The sequence below is a fragment of the Panthera pardus genome, unplaced genomic scaffold (assembly GCF_024362965.1).
Source record: "Panthera pardus isolate Hobbes unplaced genomic scaffold, ASM2436296v1 HiC_scaffold_26, whole genome shotgun sequence".
Lineage (NCBI taxonomy): Eukaryota > Metazoa > Chordata > Mammalia > Carnivora > Felidae > Panthera > Panthera pardus.
This window is the reverse complement of record NW_026526832.1, coordinates 25397793-25421900: the sequence shown is the minus strand read 5'-3', so window position 1 is coordinate 25421900 and position 24108 is coordinate 25397793. Positions and strand designations below refer to the sequence as shown.

The following is a 24108-nucleotide window of genomic DNA, read 5'->3' as shown; positions in this document are numbered from 1 at the left end:
CAGCTGGTTAAGCATCTGACTTCAGCTCAGGTCGTGACCTCATGGTTCAGGAGTTTGAGCCCCGCCGTCAGGCTCTGTGCTGACAGATCAGAGCCTGGACCCTGCTTCAGATTCTGTGTCTCACTCTCTGCCCCTCCCCCACTCATGCTCTGTCTGTTTCTCTTTCTCAAAAAATGAACATTTAAAAATATATATATTTAAAAATTTTTCACTGGATGCATCTAGTAACAGATTGGAGATAAAAGGTCAGTGAATTTAAAGATAGATCAACCGAGATTTCCAATCTAGAGAGAGGGGAAAAAAAAATAATAAAGGAGAAAATGAGGTGGGAAAATTACTTGCAGAAACAACGGCCAGAAAGAAATTCTTTCAAGTTTGATGAAAGCAAAATTCATAGATTTAAGATATTCAGTGAACCCAAGGCAAAATGGGAAAAAAGAAAATAAAACCCATACCCATAATAAAAATCAAAGAGAAAATCCTGAAAACAGCTAGAAGAAAAAGGTTACGTAAAGGGGAAAAGATAATATGAGTGCCCACTGATTTTGCACTTCAAACAATGGGGACCAGAATACAAAGGAAGAGACTGTAAAGTGCTGAAACAAGAAATAAAAATGCCAACTTAGAAGTTTTTACCTGGTAGAAATATGCTTTGGCTTAAAAAAAAAAAAAAGATATTTTTAGATAAAAACATTTGTTAGAACAGACTTCCACCTCAAGAAATACTTAAAAAAATTTTTTCAAGCTAAAGGGAAATAACAGATGGAAATTCAGATCTTCAAGGAATGAAGGGCACCAGAAATGCTAAGTATGTGCTTAAGTATAAAGGACTGTTTTTTTCCTTTTAATTTCTCTCAAATTCATATGCCCATTTAAAGTAAAAATTTCAACATTATAGGTTTTATTACATATGTAGATGAACCAATTTACCTGCACATCCATTACTTACTATAAGAACTCTAGCCCTATCATCAAGACACCGATTTTTTTTTTTTTAAGTTTATTTATTTTGAGAGAGTGAATGAGTGGGGGATGGACATAGAGAGGAAGAGAGAGAATCCCAAGCAGGCTCTGCACTGGTGCAGTGATGCAGGGCTCGAACCCACAAACTGCAAGATAATGACCTGAGCCAAAACCGACTGAGCCACCCAGTTGCCCCCATGGCTCTTGGTTTTAAAACAAACTCACTGAGATCAAAATATTGTTTTACACACAATATATATACATAGACATATAAAATTCTGTAGCCATATATATAATACGGATGTTACATATACTTATATACATTTTGCACATGTGTATAATTATCAAGACAAATAAAGGAATCTTGGTCCAAATGTGTTCCACACTTCTCATTCACACAAAGTTCTCCATCTTAACACAAAACAATTTGTTCTAATGTCTAGTCTGCTTAAATCATCTTTGATTTCTAAATGTTTAAAATTCCCTAAATTTAGATATAGTCAATTTCATTATTCTATAAATATTTCATAGGAGTTCGCATATTGCTCTAAATACGTCCTTTATATTCTTTTTCTTAGATTCACATGTGATCCTCCTCTTAAACCTTGTATTTTATATTGTATCTTCTAGATCTCTCATTCCATTACAGCTTCAACTTCTTCCAAGCATTAACTGTTTCCCAAGTCTAATGGCCAATCATCTGGAAGCTACAGAATATTGCCAACGTGTTATTAGGAATCATATTTTCAATCATCTAAAGTGGCTTCCTAATATTATGCAGCTAAGTTTTTAAGTATGCTTCAAATTTAAATCAATATATGCTTTACAAGCTTAACAATATGTGCCTTTTAAATCAACTTATACATTAAATGCATTAAATGATATTAAGCACTGAAGGGCTCAACGTACAAAGATCATAGCAACTGCAGTCATTAAAACACTTCCAGGGGTGCCTGGGTGGCTCAGTTGGTTAAGCATCTGACTTCGGCTCAGGTCATGATCTCACAGTTTGAGTTTGAGCCCCGCGTTGGGCTCTGTGCTGGCAGCTCAGAACCTGGAGCCTGCTTTGGATTCCGTGTCTCCCTCTCTCTCTGCCCCTCCCCCACTGCGCACGCGCTCTCTCTCCCCCAAAAAAAAAAAATGTAAAAAAAAAATTTTTTTTTAAAACACTCTTCCATGGAACATCTTATTTATCTGTATCCTCTGAGAACACACTGTCCTTATTAAAGTAATTATTCCATTAGGGCCAAAACCTTAAAATTCTTATTATTTAGGATATGGAAATGGCCTTAAAGTTGATTCTTTCTTATTCTGCTTTCCTAAAGAAAGCACAATGGACACATTTTATATCGGACAATGTGGTACAATAGAAATAGCATGTGATTAGGTACAGAATGTGAGTTCACATTTTGACTTCTGCAAGTTGTCTAACCTCTAAACCTTAGCTTAATCTATTGTGAAGATCAAATGAGATAATGTATCCAAAAATGTTTTGTAAACTATTAATAAAAAGTACTCAACAAATATCCATTACCAGCACCACAACAGACTACTCTAGAAAGAAACAATACTTTCTGAGGCTCTTGTGCAACTCAGTGTTTAGGTCTCTTGTGGCTGCTTTTGTTAGCATTTCCTGCCTTGCTGTCAGTTTAAGTATTACTTGACTTGAGGGGCACCTGGGTGGCCTCAGTTGGTTAAGTATCTGAGTTAGGCTCAGGTCATGATCCGCATCAGGCCCTGTGCCGACAGCTCGACAACACGGAGTCTGGAGCCTGCTTCGGATTCTGTATCTCCCTCTCTCTCTGACTCTCCCCTGCTCATGCTCTGTCGCTCAGTCTTTCAAAAATAAATAACCTTTAAAAAAATTAAAATAACTAAATAAATATCACTTGACTTGAACATAGTGGTGCTATTTCCAACCTTTTTAATTAGGCTGCTTTTAATTTGCAGTGATCCGTTAGCCTCAGATATCCAGGTATGGTAGACTAACAACAGTAAAAACATGCTTTAAGAAGGAAACTACCGGGGCGCCTGGGTGGCGCAGTCGGTTAAGCGTCCGACTTCAGCCAGGTCACGATCTCGCGGTCCGTGAGTTCGAGCCCCGCGTCGGGCTCTGGGCTGATGGATCGGAGCCTGGAGCCTGTTTCCGATTCTGTGTCTCCCTCTCTCTCTGCCCCTCCCCTGTTCATGCTCTGTCTCTCTCTGTCCCAAAAATAAATTAAAAAAAATGTTAAAAAAAAAAAAAAAAAAAAAAAAGAAGGAAACTACCTGTAACACACACGCACAAAAACGTATTCTAAAAAGTTTCAATGACCTCCTGGGTGGCTCAGTCTGTTAAGCATCCGACTTCGATTCAGGTCATGATGTCACAGTTTGTGAGTTGAAGTCACATATGGGGCTCTGTACTGACAGCTCGGAACCTGGAGCCTGCTTCAGATTCTGTGTCACCCTCTCCCTTTGCCCTTCCCTACTCGCACTGTCTCTGTGTCAAAAATGAATAAACATAAAAAATTTTTTAATTAAAAAAAGTTACAATCCTTTCTTAGGAAAGCAATTTAAAATTTAACATCATACACACAGATTCATATCTTTTTAAAAAATTTTTTTAAATTTATTTTTGAGAGACAGAGCACAAGCAGGGGAGGGGCAGAGAGAGCGGAAGACACAGAATCCAAAGCAGGCTCCAGGTTCTGAGCTGTCAGCAAAGAGCCCAATGTTGGGCTCCAACCCATGAGTCGTGAGATCATGACCTGAGCTGAAGTTGATCCGCTCAACTGAGCCACCCAGGTGTCGGGAGAGTCATATCTCTTGAACCAGTTTCCCCAACTTTGGGAATCAATCCTAAGAATAAATATAAATATATAAAAGCTATGTATAAACATGCTTGCAGTATTTTTGCTTGCAGATTACTGACTTCCAAAATTATAAACTGCATAATTGCCCTATAATAGTTAAGTGACACATCTATAAAATGAAATAACATGTAACTATTAAAAATATTTGAGTTTGCAATTAAGAAAATGCTTAGACAGGGGCGCCTGGGTGGCTCAGTCAGTTCAGCGTCTGTCTGACTTTGGCTCAAGTCATGATCTCATGGTCTGTGAGTTCGGGCCCCACGACGGGCTCTGTGCTGACAGCTCAGAGCCTGGAGAGTACTTCAGATTCTGTGTCTCCTTCTCTCTCTCTGCCCCTCCTCCGCTCATCTGTCTCTCTCTCTCTCTCTCTCAAAAATAAACATTAAAAATTGGGGTGGGGGGGCGCCTGGGTGGCTCAGTTGGTTAAGCGTCCGACTTTGGCTCAGGTCATGATCTCACAGTCAGTGAGCTCTAGGCCCACGTCAGGCTGTATGCTGACAGCTCTGAGCCTTGAGCCTGGAGCCTGCTTCGGATTCTGTGTTTCCCCCTCTCTCTGCCCCTCTCTTTCAAAAATAAACATTAAAAAAAAACTTTTTTAATGAAAAAAGACTGAAAGGAAATCACCCAAAATTCATACCATCCTTAAGTGATCAGAATACACCATTTTCCCCATCTATTTATCTATTTAATTACCTTTCTACAATATATCTGTATAATCTATGAATAAAAAGGGAGATTTTTATTAAGAAAAATAAAAGGAACATAGAAGCAATGTTCTCAAGACTAAAGCACTGAAGCTTTACTGAAGCCCTTCTTTGCTTACTTCCAGGCTTTATTTGTCGTCCAAATAGATGAGGTCATAAGTTAAAGAACCTCCAGATAAATGTGAGAAGTCTCTTGGATCCATTCTTACTTTTGTGGTGAATTATGCCCCAGTGCAGAGGTCAATAAATTTTTTTAGTAAAAAGCCAGATGGTAAACATTTTACACTTTGCAGGTCATATGGTCTCTGTTCTCAAATATGCCTTTGTAGCACAAAAAGCAGCCATAGATGATATCAAAGTAAATAAGCATGAATGTGTCCTAATAAAACTTTATTTATGAACAGTGAAACCTGAATTTCAAGTATTTGTGTTATATTATTCTTTTAATTTTTCTCCAACCATTTACAAATCTAAATACCAATCCTGGAGAGTGAGCCAAACAAACATAGGTAGTGGGCTAGATCTGGAGTGTAGGCCATAGTTTGCCGACCTCTGCTCTAGTGGATTTACTTTCTTGACTGCTCCACAAAAAAATCAAATGCAGATAATTCACTCTAAAATATGAGCAAGCCAAAAGTTAAGCATCAGAGCTTTGCCTTCAACCTTTTCATTCATACTATTCCCCAGGCATATTTTGTTCTTAAAATGAATGGTATTTCAGGTTACATTTAAATGAAGGGGATTAGATAGGGGAAGAGGAAAAGCCTTTTAAAAAAAAAACAAACAAAATCAAACTCAGCTTTTCAGTTTAGGGTGTTACCATTTATCTCAATCACGAAGAGAGGAGAAAGTGGGCAAAACAACAGAACAGAACAGAAACACTGTTAAATTCTCAAACCAATAATCTCCATTTTAATAATAATAAAGTTGAGGGGGCAGGGGTCACATGAATACCAGTAAGTGGGACTCCAAAATTTTTGCAAAATGCCAATCTACTATGTCCTACACAGTTACAAATGCTGATACCATCTGGTGGCAAGGGAAAAGAATCTGGATATAAATTTAACAATTTTATCCAGAATGGTTAGATCATAGGAGAAAAAAACAGTATTTTCTTCTAACAAGCAACAGAGTATCTAGCATGCATTTACAGAATATTGAATTGACTATGTTAACTTGAAGAAAGTGCATCCAAGAGTTATGGTACACAGTACTGCTTGGGGTTCTTCAAATTTTGTTTGCATTATTAAGCCATGAAACTCTCCCAAAACTGTTTCCTTTAATAAACAACTGGAATCGGCTCAGATAGAAGATACATAATAGAAACTTCTCTATGGCCAAGACCTTGCGAAATACTGAGGTAAGTGTGAACTAAAGTTTTTGAGGTTCTTTTGTTTCCTAACAAAAGGAAACAACAGTGTCATCAAATTCTAAAATTTAACAGCATTAGGAGGACCTGAGTGGCTCAGTTGGTTAAGGGTCTGACTCTTGATTTTGGTTCAGCTCATGATCTCATGGCTCCGGAGCCCAGCACTGGGCTGGCACTGTCAGTGAGGAACCTGGGATTCTCACATTCTCCCTCTCTCTCTGTCCCTCCCCCAATGCGTGCACACGCATGCGCGCTCTCAAAATAAACTTAAAAAAAAAAAAACTAACAGCATTACCAACTTTTTGTAGGCAACATTATTGCTAATTACATGAGAAAAACAGATAAAGAACCTCAAACGATATACTGGTTAAGTTCTAAGTTTTTATATTTACTAACACATAACTCAAAAGTTTAACAAGTTTGTGTAAAGAACCAAGAATATGCATTGATAAGTACATTTATGTCATTAAGAATATTAATTTTTCAGGGTGCCTGGGTGGCTCAGTCAGTTAAGTGTCTGACTTCAGCTCAGGCCATGATCTCACGGTTCATGGGATCGAGCCCTACATTGGGCTCTGTGCTGACAGTTCAGAGCCTGGAGCCTGCTTTGGATTCTGTGTGTGTGTGTCTCTCTCTCTCTGCCCCTTCCCCACTTGTGCTCTCTCTCAAAAATAAACATTAAAAAAATATATACTAATTTTTCTCAGACATCTGATCCAATTCCTCACCATATGCCTACTATAAAAAACAAGTTGGAGGGAAAACCATTTAGAGCCACAATAAATGGTACTAAAGCACTTTCTACTATGATATGACACTAATTCATAGTATCATAATTAGTTCTATTTAAAGGCCATAGTAGAAATTAAGCTCTGGGGTCTAAGGGACCAGGAACTGTGTCTTAGCTATCTGAATGCTCAATATATATTGAATGAAAAACATTTTGTATTGTATGAAATATAAATTCAAATCACGAAATCAACTATTATCTGGATAGTAACTGTATATAAATGCCTTCATACATATTAATACATAATGCTAATTTTAATGGAGAGACAGAGAACAAGAACTTCCTCAGACTTTCTATACCACTGAAGACATTCAACATAAAATAACTGATAGCAACTTCCCACTGGTACTACTTTTCCATATTAGTCCTATAATACCTGATGGCTATTGTGATCTTGTGCATCAATTACAAAAAAACAAACAAAAAAACCCCTGAAAACCAAATTAAATATAAGCCAATATAAAAAGTAACTTAGGCTGTTGATGAAATATTCTTGGTAGTGATCCTCCTTGGATGGTTGTTTGTTTGTTTGTTTTTTTTTCCTCCTTGGATAGTTTTTAATGAACATAATCACTGAACATTAGTGGTATCTACTGCAAACACACAGGAGCTAAACTCCTTAAGAATATCTTCATTTTGGGGCACCTGGGTGGTTCAGTGTCTGACTTCAGTTCAGGTCATGCATGATCTTGCAGTTCCTGAGTTCCAGCTCCATATTGGGCTTGCTGCTGTCAGCTCAGAGCCCACTTTCCAATCCTCTCTTCCCCCACTCTATACCCTTCCCATGCTTAGGCAGGCAGAGTCCAATGCTTTATCATGACCTGAGCCGAAATCAAGAGTTGGATGTTTAACCAACTGAGCCACCCAAGCACTCCAGCAATGCCTTTTCTTATCCATGACAAAGGTAAACCTAAATCCAGGCTTAAGTATTTGTAGTAGACCATTAGTCTTCAAAGATTGAACATTACAAATTTCTACTAATCACTGTCAACACCTAGTAATTTATTTTTCCTGGGGGCATAAATTTAATCATATACTTTTCTAGTGATGTTGGACAAGTCACTTAGCTAGCAGTTGAGCCAAGAACCACAAGAACCTTTTTGGATACTTAATACTTATTTGTCCACATACTTCACGGGATAACTATACGTGCTTGTTTTACCAGCATCAAGAACAGTATTTCTCGGGGCGCCTGGGTGGCTCAGTCGGTTGAGCGGCTGACTTCGGCTCAGGTCATGATCTCGCGGTCCGTGAGTTCGAGCCCCGCGTCAGGCTCTGTGCTGACAGTTCAGAGCCTGGAGCCCGTTTCAGATTCTGTGTCTCCCTCTTTCTCTGACCCTCCCCCGTTCATGCTCTGTCTCTTTCTGTCTCAAAAATAAATAAACGTTAAAAAAAAAAAATTAAAAAAAAAAAAAAAAAAGAACAGTATTTCTCACTCAACTATACTAAGGAAAAGTCAAGTTTTAGTTTTGCATGAAACTTGGCCAAAAAAAAAAATCAATATAGATTCCCAGAAACCAGAAATCTTCAAAGACCCTACCTCGAATCTTCTAATAAGTTTAGAAATTAAATTACAGCATTTAGACATTAAATACATATTTACCAAATATTTCTGTGCAAGACTGCTTTAGCTCTTTGAGGATAAATCTCACAAAGGGGCAAAATAGGATAAATATTTAACTTACAAATATGCAAATATGAGGCAAGATATTTTTTCCTTAAAATTCTCTCACAGGAGAATCACCATATATTTGAGTCCTTATGAGGTCTTCTCAATTCACTTGGGAAATAAAATACTGCTTAAGGAAATTCTTTTATTTTGAAAAACAAAATATTGCCTACAGAAGATCTTCACAATCAACCTCAATCAATCCTAGTTTCTGATACTTTTACATAACACTTGAGAGGTCAAATAACAGATGGAAATGAAAATGACATACTTGAATAAAAACAGACAATGCAAAATGACTAATGAATCTGAGACATGTGAAATATCAAAGATACATTATGGAATGAGCCCCCTCCAAAAGGAGTATTTATAAATTAACATTAATTTGTGATTTAATATGCTATCATCTTAAAAGTAGAACAAGCAAACATTATATGCCCCATAATAAAATGAAATATGAAAAAGCACCACCCTATGAAATTTTATTGCCTCAAAAACAAAAACCATTAAACTTCAATTTAATAAATGTGCTAGATCCAAATACTAGTTTATCAGAAATATGCACAACATAAAAGAAGAGTCAATAGATAACACAAGAAAGTAATTGTCTAATCGAGAATATGGAAAAAAGGAAAAACCACCTGGTTTCACTAACATTATCTATGACGTGAAATTTTAAAGGGGAGGACAAAAGGAAGAATATTATTCAGAAGCTTAAAGGTCAAATATATTGTGTAAACCCTGTCTGAATCATGATTTTAACAAACCAACTATAAAAAAGACTTTTTTGAGAAAATCAGGGAAATATAAATATGGAATGAGTATTATATGATACACAGGAATTTTGTTAGTGATAATACAAGAGGACTGTGTGTGTGTGTGTACTTAAATGTTTACTTTTTTTATATTTATATTTTTAAATGTTAACTTATTTTTGGAGAGAGAGAGAGAGAGAGAGAGAGACAGACAGACAGACAGACAGACAGACAAAGGGTGACCGGGGGAAGGGCAGAGAGAGGGAGACAGAATCTGAAGCAGGCTCCAGGCTCTGAGCTGTCAGCACAGAGCCCTAAGCAGGCAGAACTCACTAACTGTGAGATCATGACCCTGAGCCAAAGTCATATGCTTCACTGACTGAGCCACCCAGGCACCCCGAGAGGATTGTATATTTTAATAAGTCCTCATCAGTAAGAGAATTTATGCTTAAACTGGTCTGCTGTCTGGGATTTGCTTTGAAATATTCGTTTAAAAGTTAAATTTCAGGGGCACCTGGGGGACTCAGTTGGTTAAACATCCACTTCAGCTCAGGTCATGATCTCATGGTCCATGAGTTCGAGCCCCGCGTCGGGCTCTGTGCTGACAGCTCAGAGCCTGGAGCCTGCTTCAGATTCTGTGTCTCCCTCTCTCTCTGCCCCTCCCCTGCTCATGCTCTGTCTCTGTCTGAAAACTAAATAAAAATATTTTTAAAAATTAATAAAAGTTAAATTTCACCCAAGGTTGAATATGGCTGACAGATACCTGAGGATACAATGCATTATTCTACTTCTGTGTTTGAAAATCTCCATAATAAAGTTTAATATACATAACAACACGACAGAAGGCCATGGGAAGCAGGTAGTATTCAAGCTGGGCCTGAAGGATTGGTACAATTTGAATCCATCCCCTTTAAAAAAAAAAAAAAAATTTATAAACTGCAGCTTGTAAAGGGAGTTACCCTACACAAGGCTAACTGACTCAGGGTCCAAGCTACTGTATAAACTTAGTATAACTTATTACTTCCTCAACCATATTTTTGACAAAGGACACATAAAAATTTTCTCCCAAAAAATGGATTTCCAAATAAGCATAAATGTCTTTGGCCTTATTTTTATCAGACACCACCCCCTAAAGAGAACAAAATTTACTTAACACTCAATGTCATGCCACAGATCATACTAGGCACATTGTATCTAATTCTTACTACAATCCAGAAAAGCAGGATTCTTTACAATAAGGAAACTGTACCAATTTCCATATCCTAATAGACAAAAAACTACTAAAATGGCAGAGGATTTGATACTGTCAAGACTCCAAAGGCTCCATGCTGCTCTTTTCCATACCAACCAAGCATAAACCGTCAGTCAGCTTGTATGTAAATTATACAACTAAAAGCTTTCCCCAATCATCCTTTTGCTTATACTATTCCAGTCCCCTGGACAGCTCTTTGCCATCTAACTCTTCACATGCAAATTCTACAAACTCAAAATTTGGCTCAAATGCCACTTTCTTCATCAAAACCTATCCCCAAGCAATCTTTTTCTTAATTTCCATTGCATTTAATTGGTATTTTCAGTGTATTAATATCACATTAAGTGTTAGACTTGAAAACTTCTCTAAATCATAATTAGGATAGAAAAAACACAACACAATCATGCAAGCTATTCTGGTTACACCAGTGTTCCATGAAATGTTAACAGTTATGAGGGAGAGGATCAGGATAATGTAATAAGGAGAGAGGGAAACTCATAACGTTATCAAGTATGAATCCATTCAAAAGCATGAGATAAATGCATTTATGCATATATAGAAAAAAATCCAAGGGGTACTTGGGTGGCTCTGTCAGTTAAGCATCTGACTTTGGCTCAGGTCATGATCTCACGGTTCGTGGGTGGGAGCCCCACATCAGGCTCTGTACTGACAGCTTGGAGCCTGGAGCCTGCTTCAGATTCTGTCTGTCTTTCTGTCTGTCTGTCTCTCTCTCTCTCTGCCCTTCCCCTGCTCATGCTCCATCTGTCTGTTTCTCTCTCAGTTCCCACTTATCTAAACCTTAAATTAGTCTGGGCAGAGAAACAGGGATAGATTGTTATTAGTATTTTTGCAAGTTCTCCAGATGATGTTTCCCTGTGCAGATACAACTGAGACCCTTACACGTCACCATATCACCTATAGCTAAGGAATACACCTACAAACACCCTAATGGTTTTCCAAATAAAAAATAAATAAAAAATTTGGATCATTCATCATGATGTAACAGATAAATATGAATTAAAAGATCTAGAATATAGTTCCACGTTTGTCCCGAACTAGGTGAATGAACTCAGAACACTTGAATACTCTAGTCCTGTTTCCCCATTTGCAAATGAGAATATGCCCCCCTCACAGGATTATTGTGAAGAATAAATTAGATAATATATAAAATTAAAATATAAGTGTTTTCTAGAGTATTAATGACCTAGTATGAGTGGATGATTTTCTTACTTAAAAAAATCAATATAAAATCCTCTAATACAAGAATTTTTCTGGGAATTTACCTTACATAAACAGCACCAACAAGAAAAAAATAAACTGCATAACATTTACTGCAGCACCACTTCTAGTGGTTCAAAAAATAAGAATTAAACAACATAAACTCAACAACAGAAAAATGGTATAGCAAATTAAAAATCTATGCACTGAATGTTACAAGTTGATAAGTAATATAGTCAAATGTCCATATTAAATAAAAATACCAAGTTGGCTAAGGTGTATCACACAATCCCATTTTTGTTTAAAATAGAGGAGCAATAGATATATGACCATATATTTGTGTGCAGTATGACCAAATAAACACCTAACTCTGGTAGGAGAGGAGGTACTACTACTGGCTTTATCTTTGCTTTTTTGGTTTGTGTTGTAAGGCTCACTGAAGCTAGCAAAATTGTTTTTTCTTTAAAGGTGTGTGTGTGTGCTCATATACATGCACGTATAGATATATATATGTATACGTGCATGTATACACACACATATATTTATACATGCACGTATATACATATATATATATACACATATATACATATATATGCTTCACACACTGTGCAGAGCCCTATACGGGGCTTGAACTTACGACTCTAAGATCAAGACCTGAGATGACATCATTAGTTGGATGCTTAATCAAATGAGCCACCCAGGCACCCTAAAAGGTCCTATGTTAACATAGTTTAAATGCATTAGTTTAGAGACTTTATCACAGAATATAGTACAAGTGATCCTGTGCTATTTTCAGTTCATTTTAGTACTAGGTTGAATGCCCAACAACTGAAGACTTGTCTCAAATGATTATCTAGTAATTTTCAATTGTTACACATAATCAATTGGAATCAATATAGCACCAAGGAGAAATAACTTAAATGTTAGGTTGTAACAGAACTAAAGGAAGTCATTTCAATGCATGGTCTGAGACAACTGAGGAAAAATAAAAACCATTTTAAGCAGCAAACTCTAATGCAATTTTAAAAGGATATTTTTTCCTTAGACTAGAATTTTCCAAAGTGTTTTCCTTAACCACCAACTCACAGTGTTATTTGAAATAAGAGGTTCCCTGTCCATTACATTTGGGATGTGCTGCTCCCTGGTACTCATTTGTTCTTTTGCAAGCTGAGCATACAGTCAATCCAGAATTCATTGTCACATATTAAGTCCTACAGTTAAAACTGCTTAGTTTTACGCCAGTATTATCATAACTTTTTTCTGGAAATATGTTAACACAAAATAAGTTATTTTAAGCAGTATTTCTAGTAATTTCCAAGAAAAGAAAGCTTAGCCAATTATACAACATATTTCAACTTTTTAAACTTTTGTCTAGGAAAAGCCACAACTTATGACAGTTAAGTTTTAAAACACATTTGGTTTACTATGACTACTCTGAATAGTAAAAGAAAAAATATATGAGCTGTACAAACCTTTCAAATAAATAGGAATCTCTTAGGTGATTAAGTATGAATTGTGATTTTTTAAATTCCTCAAATATTCAAGAACAAGCTTTGAATGGATGATCACTTGTATTTCAGTAACTTTAAGTGAAATGACCCAACCAATTTCTTAAAGATGTTGTAAAAAACCTTCTGTAAGTTGCTTAGAAAAAAACAACAAAAAAACAACTGCCTATGGTGCCCCTGGGCGGCTCCAAACAGCATGGGACTCTTCATCTCTGGGTTGGGAGTTCGAGCCCCACATTAGGTGTAGAGATTACTAAAAAAAAAAAAATAATTAAAAACTTAAAACACACACACACCCCCCCCCACCACCACCACCACAAATGCCTACGCTGCAGTGGCTGAAAAGAGAAACAAAATCTGTTAGTTTCCAGGACTATTAAGTTACATACCAAAAAAGCGTCTGTATAGAAATATTCTTGAGCATAATTTAAATGAAATTTGCTCTGTAGCTAGGTAAATAAAAATGTGTTGAAAGCTGCATGAAGTATCTCATAGGAAGAAATATAGACAATAAAGCAAAAACTAATCTTAGGAAAATAACAAAGCAAATATTAGTAGCGAATTAGTAAGTAAAATGTAACTTCTGAAGATACAAAGATAAAAGGGGAGAAAACACAATAAATTACATATGATTCTCATTATCCATGAAAAAAAAATCATACCAATTCCTCATAGACAACCTTATTTCTAGCACTAAGTTTTCAAAGAAATTTCTTATATGGAACATTATATCAAGGACACAGAAGTGTAACAGAAAATCTCAACAACATTCTCTTAACAGATGCAGGTTTCATAATCTCATTTTTTATAGTCAGCTTTCCTCCAGGAAAACCATGTACCTAACTTGTAACACAATCCAGGGAATGCAATTCCACAGCAATACTTTAAAGGTTCCAAACAATATGGTCTAAATCTTCCCAGTTTACAATCTTGGATTTCCAAAGTCTTTCAGGAATGACCAAATTTAAAAAAGCCTTTAAATCTGATGAGCCCCTACTTATCTCTCCAGGTCCTATCTTTTCAATGTTCCCTACCTCCACTTTAAGTTCTGCTATTCTCCCCTATCAGGGCCACTACCCATACTAATCCCTCTGGCTGAATGCCATTTACCCATCTCTTGACTAATTTCTCCAGGTCTTTTTTTCATTTTTAAATTTTAAGTAGGCTCCAAGCCCAACATGGGGCTTGAACTCATGACCCTGAGATCCAGAATTGCATGCTCTACTGACTGACTGACTCAGCCAGGTGCCCCTCTCCAATTTTTTTTTAAACTCAACTTAACCTCGCATAGAAAGCTATTCCTGACCCCTGTGTCAGCTATTCCTGACCTATGTAAGCCCATTACACTTTTGTGACATCACTTGCGTGTGTTACTCAGTACACTTAGTATACTGCACTGTAATCACAAGTTTAATCAACTTCCTCTTCACTTTATTTTTAAAATTTATTTACTTAGAGTGAGAGAGAGAGAGAGAGAGAGAGAGAGAGAGAGAGAGAGAAGGGAAGGAGGAGGGCACGCAAGCGAAAGCACACATGCGGGTAGGAGCAGAGTGAGGGAGAGAGAATCCCAAGCAGGCCCCATTCTGTCAGCAGGGAGCCTGAGGCAGTGTTCAAACCCATGAACCTTGAGATGACGTCAGCCAAAATCAAGAGTCAGACACTTTAACCGACTGAGTCACGCAGGCGCCCCCCTCTTCACTGTATTATAAACTCCCTAATAACAAGGATCTGATACCACCAATGTCTAAATAAAGTCTGGCATTATCAAAGGCCTGCAAATCTCAAAATGTATTCAGGTTTCTGGTAGTCTAGCTTGATGACAGGATACAACCTAGAATATTCAGAGTAACAAATGGGATTGAATGTTCCTCAAATAATACTCCATGAGTATCTTCTCAAGCAGACTCAAAATAAAAATTAGCAAACAATTTATCTTTGGCAAGTTCCTAGAGTACTCCCATTCCTACTAGTATAGGAACCACATAATTTAGAGATTAAATGAAGGTACCAAAGACATTCCCTTTGATCCCTTTTCAGCAATTACACTTCAACCGTAGGGAGGTCCAAGAAAACATCTACAGACAAAACTGACAGTTATCATCTTCTCAAAACTTCAAATCTTAATGTTGCTTATGTTAAATCAATCTTAAAGACTTAGATATTACTACAGAAAACTTATTACATTTAGTCAAGCTAAAAGTGTTGATAAAATACTGCATAGATGTTAATAAATGACCTGGTCACCAAAATGGAAGACATAAATAGCTCCTATGTGTATATAATTCTTGGTATTTGACAAAACCAGACAATACTATCCATATTTTTCTCTACCTACAATTTGCCTTATTTGACTACCTAGCAAAGACCTATACTTAGGGTCAGCTTGACTCTACCACTCATTTACCCTAATGTCTGAATGCATACAACCAGTTGCATCTTACACAATCAAAACAATATTCCACTGATCCATAAGTCTTTCAGCAATAGTGCTTAAAACCACAGATCACCACTTTGAGATCTAAAACTGGCACTCTTAGTATGAGATGTCCACTCTAATAGAAATCATAAAGATCTATCCTCAAATTACGTTCTCTATATTTATAGGTATTTTTTTTTTAACGACTACAAAAAAGTGTGAAAAAAAAAAATGCCTTCTCTCCCCCCTTCCCCTGCCACACACCATTTTTTATGTACTCTGGCAGTCAGTTGCAGGTTTTATTCTCCTAAGCAGGTATTGAATAGGTGGTTTTGCAGTGTCATTTTATAGTCAATTTCACCAAATCCCTTCCAGGAAGCAGATTTTTGGAGGCTTTGTGGTTCAAATACTTGCCTCAGGTAGCTGATAATGGCTGCCTTTTTTTTTTTTTTCTGTCCCATTTATAGTCAAAAGTATCCTTACATTCCAACTACCCATTCTCCCTTCACACTTTCCCTTTAGTGAAATGCTGGGATATGTACGTAAGGTGTACACACTTGTATGTTTTCTAGTACTCTACTCCAACGTCTTTTCTCTACAAAGAGTAAGTGAATAAGTGAAAATCTGTGAACTAAAAATGGATGGGATCACAGCAGCTAAATTTGCAGAGGTGAAATACACTAAACTATGATTTTGCCAACATGCTTGAATAACCAATACTTTTTCAATTCTTTAAAGCACTTTAGAATTCTAAAGTACAGAAAGAAGCCAGGCAAAGGTCAAATAAAATTTTTCTTTTAAGAAAAAGGTTAACAAAAGACAAAAATTCCAACAATTTTATTAAGAATTAAAATGACTCTCTGGAAGGTGATACTGTGTTTAATTAGGCAAGTCTTAATTTTTTCATTTATAAAGTTGGATCTTTTGAGTTGTTGGACGAAAAAGTCACCAAGACAAAAATACATTAACCTTACGTATATAAACATACTGCTACCTGAAACTAAAAAGAAGAACCTACCTATATAATAGTTTCATTGGAAAGGCTCGAAAATAACAGCTCTGAAAATTCACTTTTCCCACTACAAAAGTAATACATTTTAAGTGATAAATGTCTTCTATCTATATTGCTAAATATAAAAATTATTATTAAAATATTAGCTTCTAAATGAAGGTTTAGGTTTTTGAAGGAAAGGTTTTTGAAGGAAACCTTTTTCCACCACATCAGAATTCAGAAGTGAGACACAGGAACTAGACTGATAGCAATCCAATATCTGATCAAGCTACAATGGAAAGCATAATTTAGACTTAAGCCAGTGGGGCTTCTACCACCACACCCCTTAATTATCCTGACCCAGTTACAGGCAGCACTGGACAACTGATGGTCCTCCAAAAAGATGCAGAGTCTATCTATCATGGTCACCTCAAGAAGCAGAATAATGAGCTTTCTGCAGGGGGCAGACTTCCAGAAAGAAAGAGAGGAAGGAGGCTACAAGCCATACTTGATCAGTTCCTTCTTATAAGTTCATCAAAAGCAACAGTGAAGAATTAGGACAACAGAAGCAAGTCAGACTGTTTTTATGCCTTCGTAAAAACAGCAAATCTAATACATCACCAACCAATTTACCCAGTTACAAGAACAATTTTTATACCAATCACACACCTATCAGTACAACAGCCACAACCTGAATGCAAGTCAAAGGCATATGAGATACAAATATTTAAAATAGTCATAAACTTAAGAACATGAAAAAAATAGAGTATTTCCCTTATGTTAGAAACCGACAAGTTTAAAGGTCATTGAATTATGAAATAATTCAGGAGACAGGAACCAACTTCCACTTAAAATTATGAAGATCTTGGGGGCGCATGGGTGGCTCAATTGGTTAAGTGTCTGACTCTTGATTTCGACTCCAGTCATGATCTCAAAAGGTTCCTGAGCTGGAGGCCTGCACTGGGCTCTGCTCTGAGAGCGAGGAGCCTGCCTGGGGATTTTCTCTCTCTGCCCCTCCCTCACTTGTGCCTGCGAGCTTGCTGTCTCTCAAAAATAAACTTAAAAAAATTATGAAGATCTTGTCAATGTCTATAAAAAGCAGACAGAGTCTGGTCACTGACCAGACTGGCTTTGGAGGTCACACCTGGCCCAAAGCTCCGATCATAGTTACTTCTGTTAACTAGGATAAGTACCTACACAGGAAGACAATACCAGAAAGATTTATAAACAAGTATGGAAGGTTTAGGAGAAACAAAATCATAATATTACCTTTAGGACTGCATAGTTTGGTTTGTATACTTGTAACACTTAAGATTATTGGCCTATTAAAGCAGACAGCCTTGCATGACCAAATTAAATATGGTAGTAATTTAGACGTTTAAGTTGAAATTTTACTAAATATGGAAACATCTAAAAGAACCTTGCACTCAAATTTTTTCAAATGTATAAAAATTAAGGTTTAAATTCTCTTGAAGATGTTTAATAGCAAATCTAACCTGAAGATTAAATAGCCAGACTTGTACAAACAAGAAAAAAGAACTTAAAAGCTGAAGACCCAAGATTCTGAAATACTAACTTTTTAAAATCCGTGTGAACCTTTAGTGGGTACAAAAACTGTCCTTGGGACACCAAAAGACATTCCTAAATAACTTATTTCACCAAAAATTTGACTTGAAACGACATTCATGCAAAAACGAAATCACTATGATGCCTATGCAGATGAAGCAAATTATCTTTAAAAAGCAGGATATTAAAAGACAGAAACTTAAGCCAATTAAAAATATCTGTCCTTGTGTTTTAAACAGGATTCCTAGCCAGAATTCCTTAAATCATCCTCTGATACTCCCAGTCACATGGTGAAGAGTCACCTATTAGACATGAAATCTAAGCAGTAAACAAGCCTTTAAAATCCTTAGGTAACTTCCTTTATTATAATTGTTTCGATATACCTTTACAGATATTACATTTCTCTTAAGCGTTTAAAACATTCATCTAATAAAGCTTTCCCTAAAAAACTTTACCAAAAAAACCCTGTCACCAGTTTTAAGTTAAAAATCTCACAAAGTCCTAAGACCTGACTTTAACATGCTTGTCCTATTACACCTAATGTGTCCGTAATACTAACCCACAAAATGTTTAAATATGTGTCTTAATAAAAGACTAAGTTAAGGAAATTGGGTTTTCCCTAGGTATGTTTTCGGAAGTAGCATAACTTTTACACGCGTTTGGGAACAATTCATTTTCCCAAAATCTGGCCCAATTCAGACACAAAACTATTGCTAAAATGTCTGAAGCATCTAATCTTTCCTTTCGTTTTAATGTATGTATCTTTTTGAGTGTCGAAATCTGTTTCAGTAACAAAAACATAACATTCCTTAATAATGGCACCTAACCAGCCTAACCCAAGTCGCTCTTTCATACCCACACCTGTCTGCTGCAAGCTTTTCCTGGATACACTCGGGCCCACGAGAATTCCCACACTTGTTTTTATAAACCCACTCCTTCCTCTTCGCCCACTTCCAACTCGCACACTTCTCTGGATCCACCGGCCTCTGCCCTCTTTCCGAATCCAAGGGCTGAGAGGACAGCTCGGTCCCTAACCCCAAACGCCGAGAAACCGAGGACACCAGCACCCCAGCGCCGCGAGGCTGCGGCGTGGGGAAGGAAAGGAAGCAGGAGAGCCGAGCCCCCCCACCCCACCCCCCCCGCCGCTGCCGCCGCCGGGCGCACACCCCCTTCCGGCACCCCTCCCCCCGCATTGTGCGAGCGGGCCTCAGGCCGCTGCCGTCCCGGGCTGCCCGCAGGCCCCGTCCGCCCTCCCGCCTGCGGGCTGCCCCAGCCGAGGCCGCCACACAAAGCCCGGGGAGCCAGCCCCTGCGGTGCCAGAGCACGGGGAGAAGAAGCAAGCGCGGGCTGACTTACGGAGCTGCTGCGGCCGCGCTGCCTCAGCCGGGGACACCGACCGTTGGGCACACGGCGGTGTCGCTCTTGGCCGTCCTTCCCTCCTCCGCCTTCGGTGGCGGCAATATCTTCTTTCTCCACCTACCTCCCTCCCCCCCACCCCACCTCCTCCTTCTCCTCCCCCTCCTCCTCCGAACCACCGAAGTACCGAGGGTGAGACACAGAGACTCACAACAACATGGCTGCCACCGCCGCCTCCCCTCCCCTCCCCCCCCGCCCACCGGGCGAGCGCAAGGCACTCCGGGAGAAAGGGGAGGGGGAGCACTCACCGAGGTGCGCCTCCTTTCTGTGGCTTCCGTCGCTTCTCCCGCGCTCTGGGCGCCGGCCGGCGGGAGCTCTGCGCGTGCGCACGCTCTCAGCGCTCGCGCGTTTCGGCCGTCCCTCAGGCGTGCACTCCCCCGCCCTCACCTTGGGAGCTCGCAGCTGGTTCTGGACTCCGAGGTGGCACCAGGCGGGGACGCGCTCCCAACCTCGGGCGGCGCAGGCGTGTTGCCCAGCGCCGCGTTCGCGTCTGTCTTCCCGCGTGGGGCCTCGACTTCCGAATTCGCTTACCCTCCGCTTCCTCCCCGGTAGCTCATTGTTCTCCGCCAACCGCCTGTGCGGGTGTTAGAGCTTCCGACCGCGCGGTACTCCCCGCACTTAGCTTTCTGGGGTGCTGACACCCACAGGAGCTGGACAGTAACCCAGGCCCTTGGGTTCCATCCTCACCCACTCCCCGCAGCAAGACGACGGAGACGCAGTTTGGATGGAAAAGTGAACCCCTTACGTGGACTGTCATTCTAGTCGTTTCCTCCTGGGCAAGTGGAACCAGCTCAGCACATTGCCGGCCTGCAACGCTTGGCCGGAGAAAACACAAAAGAGACTCAGGTCGTTCTGCTGGGGCAGTGATTCTCACTTATCGCCAGTTTTCATCAACCGCGCTCTCCAAGCCCACCTCCCTCCCTCTCGCAGTTAGAGACCAAACCCGTGCCATCATCCTGGCTCCTGGCTTTGGTAGTGGTGATCCCAGGCTTGAAACCCACCCGGAGTCTGCCCCTGGCACACAGCTGTAATGTGGTAGAGGCACAGGCACTGTGTCCAATTTGTTCTCCATTGTTTGCACAACCCTCTGACGTTCTGTACTTCGGAAACGGAGCGCCTTGTAAGAACTTTATCTTCCTGGACGACTGTAAGCTACACGAGAGGCTGCAAGGACCATGGGTATCTTGTCCATGCATGTGTGTTGTGTCCCCCAGCGCCTGGGCCATGAGAGACTGTTTAACAGTCGTGTACTGAATGCATGAGCTTTTCAGTTTTTTAATTACCAACAAGGTGTGAGATTTAAATCCGTCTCAAGCCTTCACCTGTGGCCCAAATTTCAGGCTTCTAGATATTTCCACCTGAATATTCTTCCTGGTACCAAACGTATCAAAAACAATTCACACCCACCCGCCACCCCCAATTCGTATATTATCTCCATAGATGGCGGTGCCACGACCTATTCAGTATCCCTAAGTTCATTCTTTGAACCATTCTTGTCTCTCATACACCTCCCCCTATATAGGTAACTTGCCAATCCTTTCAGATATTCACTGCCCAAATATTTCTGGAGACAGTTTTTCCCCATTTCCCCATTAATACTAGCCTTGCTTCCCAGGTCTGAATTTCTGTAGCAGGGTCTTAATTAGCCTTCTTGTGTTCAGTCTTGTTCCCTCCAGTCAGTTCTGCTCCCTGCCATCTGCAATGAAAATCTGATTCCTGGCTCTCATGCCTCTCCTTTGGCCATTTCATTGCTTCATGTTACCCACAACTGCATTTCTCAAGTATGTTCTGTCACTACTAACAGGCGTTCCTTCAAGAAATGTCTCATGATCAATTAAGTATGGGAGACACTGGGATGGACATATGTTGTCTTCTTCCCCCCCTCCATTGAGCCAATACTAGTTGAAGAGCTGTTATATATAGTTGCTTAATCCAGGCAAAACTAGATGGACTCATCAGAAGCCCTTCCTCGGAATGCGGAATTGGGACTAAGAGACCCCAATCTCCCTCTGGGAAGTCTCTTGAACCTGTAAATCTGGGCTGATTTGTCCCATGGTGTGGACAGGGAACCCACAGAGAAGATGAGTTGAGAGAGAAAAAAAGAGTCCTGATAATGCTTCTCTTCCCCTTTGTTCCTGTACCTTGCTGGCTGCTTCTCCCCTTGGATTCTGAAACACCTGCCTGGGTCCTTACAATAAATTCTGCTTTTTTTTTGCTTGAGTTAGATAAAGTGAGTTTCTGTTACAACCAAGGGTTTTAACTAAAAGCTGTGTGTTCACCATAGTTATTATTTATTTAGTGCATACAGGATGCAAGCATTAAACCACTTTTCATTCCTTGTTTCATTTAATGCTCCCAATATCTCCATGAGTAGGGCAACTTCATGGGCATGTGAACTTCATAGTCCCAAAAGGTCTGAAGATTTCCACAATTGGTTTAATGCTCTGTCACTGCCATCTAGAAAATCTTAACAGTTCTTGGAAAAGACAAATTTTCATTTCGCACTGGGCTCCACAAATTATATAACCAGTACTGCCTATGAGGTATTATCTCTATTTGACAAAGGCTTCTTAGCATCTTTAAAATCAAATTATGCGTTGTAAATAACAAAGTGAGGGGCATAGAGTGCAATACTTCCCCAAAATGATTGACTCTAGAAGACTTTTTTTTTTTCCCCATGGAAAATCTTGTAGAGGCTTTGTGCTCAGCAGAACACAGATCAAAGCCCAGCCCTTTAGTGATCTGACTCCGCCCACCTCCAGCTTCTGATTCACCATGCACGTGAGCAGTTTCTTGCTTCTGTGCCTTCACATATGCTTTGCAATCTGGCTTTGCTCATTAAGCACCTTCTGATTATAATTGGCTTCTCCTGTATATTCACCTACAAGGAAAGAATGCACTCCTCAGCTACTGTAAATATCAGGTGTGTTTGATAGTTAAGGTGGACGATGTAATTGATGCCTGACAGCCATTCTAATCACCTGGAATCTTGTTAGAGATGCAGAATCTTGGCCCCACTCCAGACCTACTGAATCAGAATCTGCATTTTAACATGGTTCCGGGGCAATTCCTCTATATAATAAAGTTTAAAAAGCATTGGTAAACCAATCACAATAATTCCATCTCACTTGTTAGGAACTGGTTCTATAGTGGGTGTGTCATTCATTTAAAACCTGTGAGACACCCAGAGGTGCCAACTCAGCATCTGGCGGGGGGGGGGGGGGCGAAATCCAGGTTTTCTCTCCTGGAGGTAAACAAGAAAGCATCTTGCCCCCTGTTCCTGCCAACAGGCTTCCTATGCCACTAGTAGCCTACCCAGAGTATTCATTCTTCCTGTCTTCTTCAGTAGCAGATCCTCTGAATGTACCTATGGTTCTGGAAGAGGCATAGGGTGGAATGAGTGGCCGGACTTTTCAGCAACATGCATTACATTTTAGGAATGTGCTGTCTGGCCTGTTGAAACCAGTGGTTCTCAGCCAGAGTTGCACATCAGAATCACCTGGGGGAACATTTGAACCATATCATTCTCAGTCCCCATCCCAGAGATTTTAACTGAATGGCTCTGGTCTGGCTGAAGCCTAGATATTGAAATTTTTTAAAATGTTCCTCGGCGATTATAGTGTGTAGCCATTGAGAACCACCAGTTTAGATACACCACATCTAGAGCATAATGCCATTTTAACATTCCCTATGAAAATGCCCCTTTCCACTGGGACTGCTAACGAAACTTCTTATAAAGTCTTTTTACAACTTTGTTGTTTTTATAAAAATATAAACCCTTTATAAAAAGTCCAAGAAACAAAAGTTCAAACCATCCCAATTTTAATATCACAGAATACTAACATCCATATGTGAATACTGTTATTACAAGCATGAATACATATAGAAGGATGGATAGAGAGCTACATAGAGTAATGGACAGGAATAGACTCAATCTGGACATGCTATTTTTCTTAAAATACAGTGTTGAACCTGGTCTTACTTGAATTTAACAAAAGAACTGAAGGAACTGCTCAGATGCATGTTTCCTCATTGTAAGAGAGATTGATTCATAAAAGGTTTCTCAAAGGGTAAACAAAATGATAAAAAATCATAATAGGACAGAGCAACTTTTTAAAACTATGTGCTTCATTATTGGCCATACTGAGTTCCCTGCTATGAGAGACAGATTAACACTCTTTCACTTCCTCCTATCTCTTCCCCATACTTCCTAATTTTTGGTGCACATTATTTTTCACTTTGTCAGGGTTTATAATATTTATATTCTATTTTTATCCATCATTTCCTATCGATTTTTCTTAACCAGTATTTAAATGTATTTATCGTGCACTGCTTCATTTCCAGCTTCATTTTGGTTTGGTTGTGTAGATTTCATCATGTCTCAGTTAGCCTTTGTTTATGTGGATTACAAACCACCCGCAGGGATCATTTCCTAGCTCCCAGTTCTGGGGGTGGTCAGTTGGGCTGGGTTTAACTGGGAGGTTCAGCTGATCTCTCCTGGACTTACCTGTGCAAATTGGCCATCCGGTATTGAGCCTAGGGCTGCATCTGTCAGTTCTGGTGGTCAGCCTAGGCACTCGAAGCCCCTCCAGCAGGTTTGCTTTGTCTTGTTCACAGGTGGCAGCGTGAGAATGGA

The 24108-nt window shown here is 39.3% G+C and overlaps 1 protein-coding gene across 7 annotated transcripts in view; it reads right to left on the bottom strand.

Annotated features, from left to right (window-relative positions):
* Positions 1 to 19739, bottom strand: part of PUM2 (pumilio RNA binding family member 2) — a 99863-nt gene extending 80124 nt beyond the window's left edge. For 5 of the 7 annotated variants that reach the window (XM_053891129.1, XM_019451057.2, XM_019451065.2 and 2 more), the window contains exon 1: positions 19413 to 19552. The gene's annotated coding sequence lies outside the window, so the exon portion shown is untranslated. Of the gene's footprint in view, positions 1 to 19412; positions 19554 to 19720 lie in introns of those variants that run through there. The other 2 variants (XM_053891130.1, XM_019451043.2) reach the window with 2 other exon arrangements.
* Positions 19740 to 24108: the final 4369 nt, after the last annotated feature.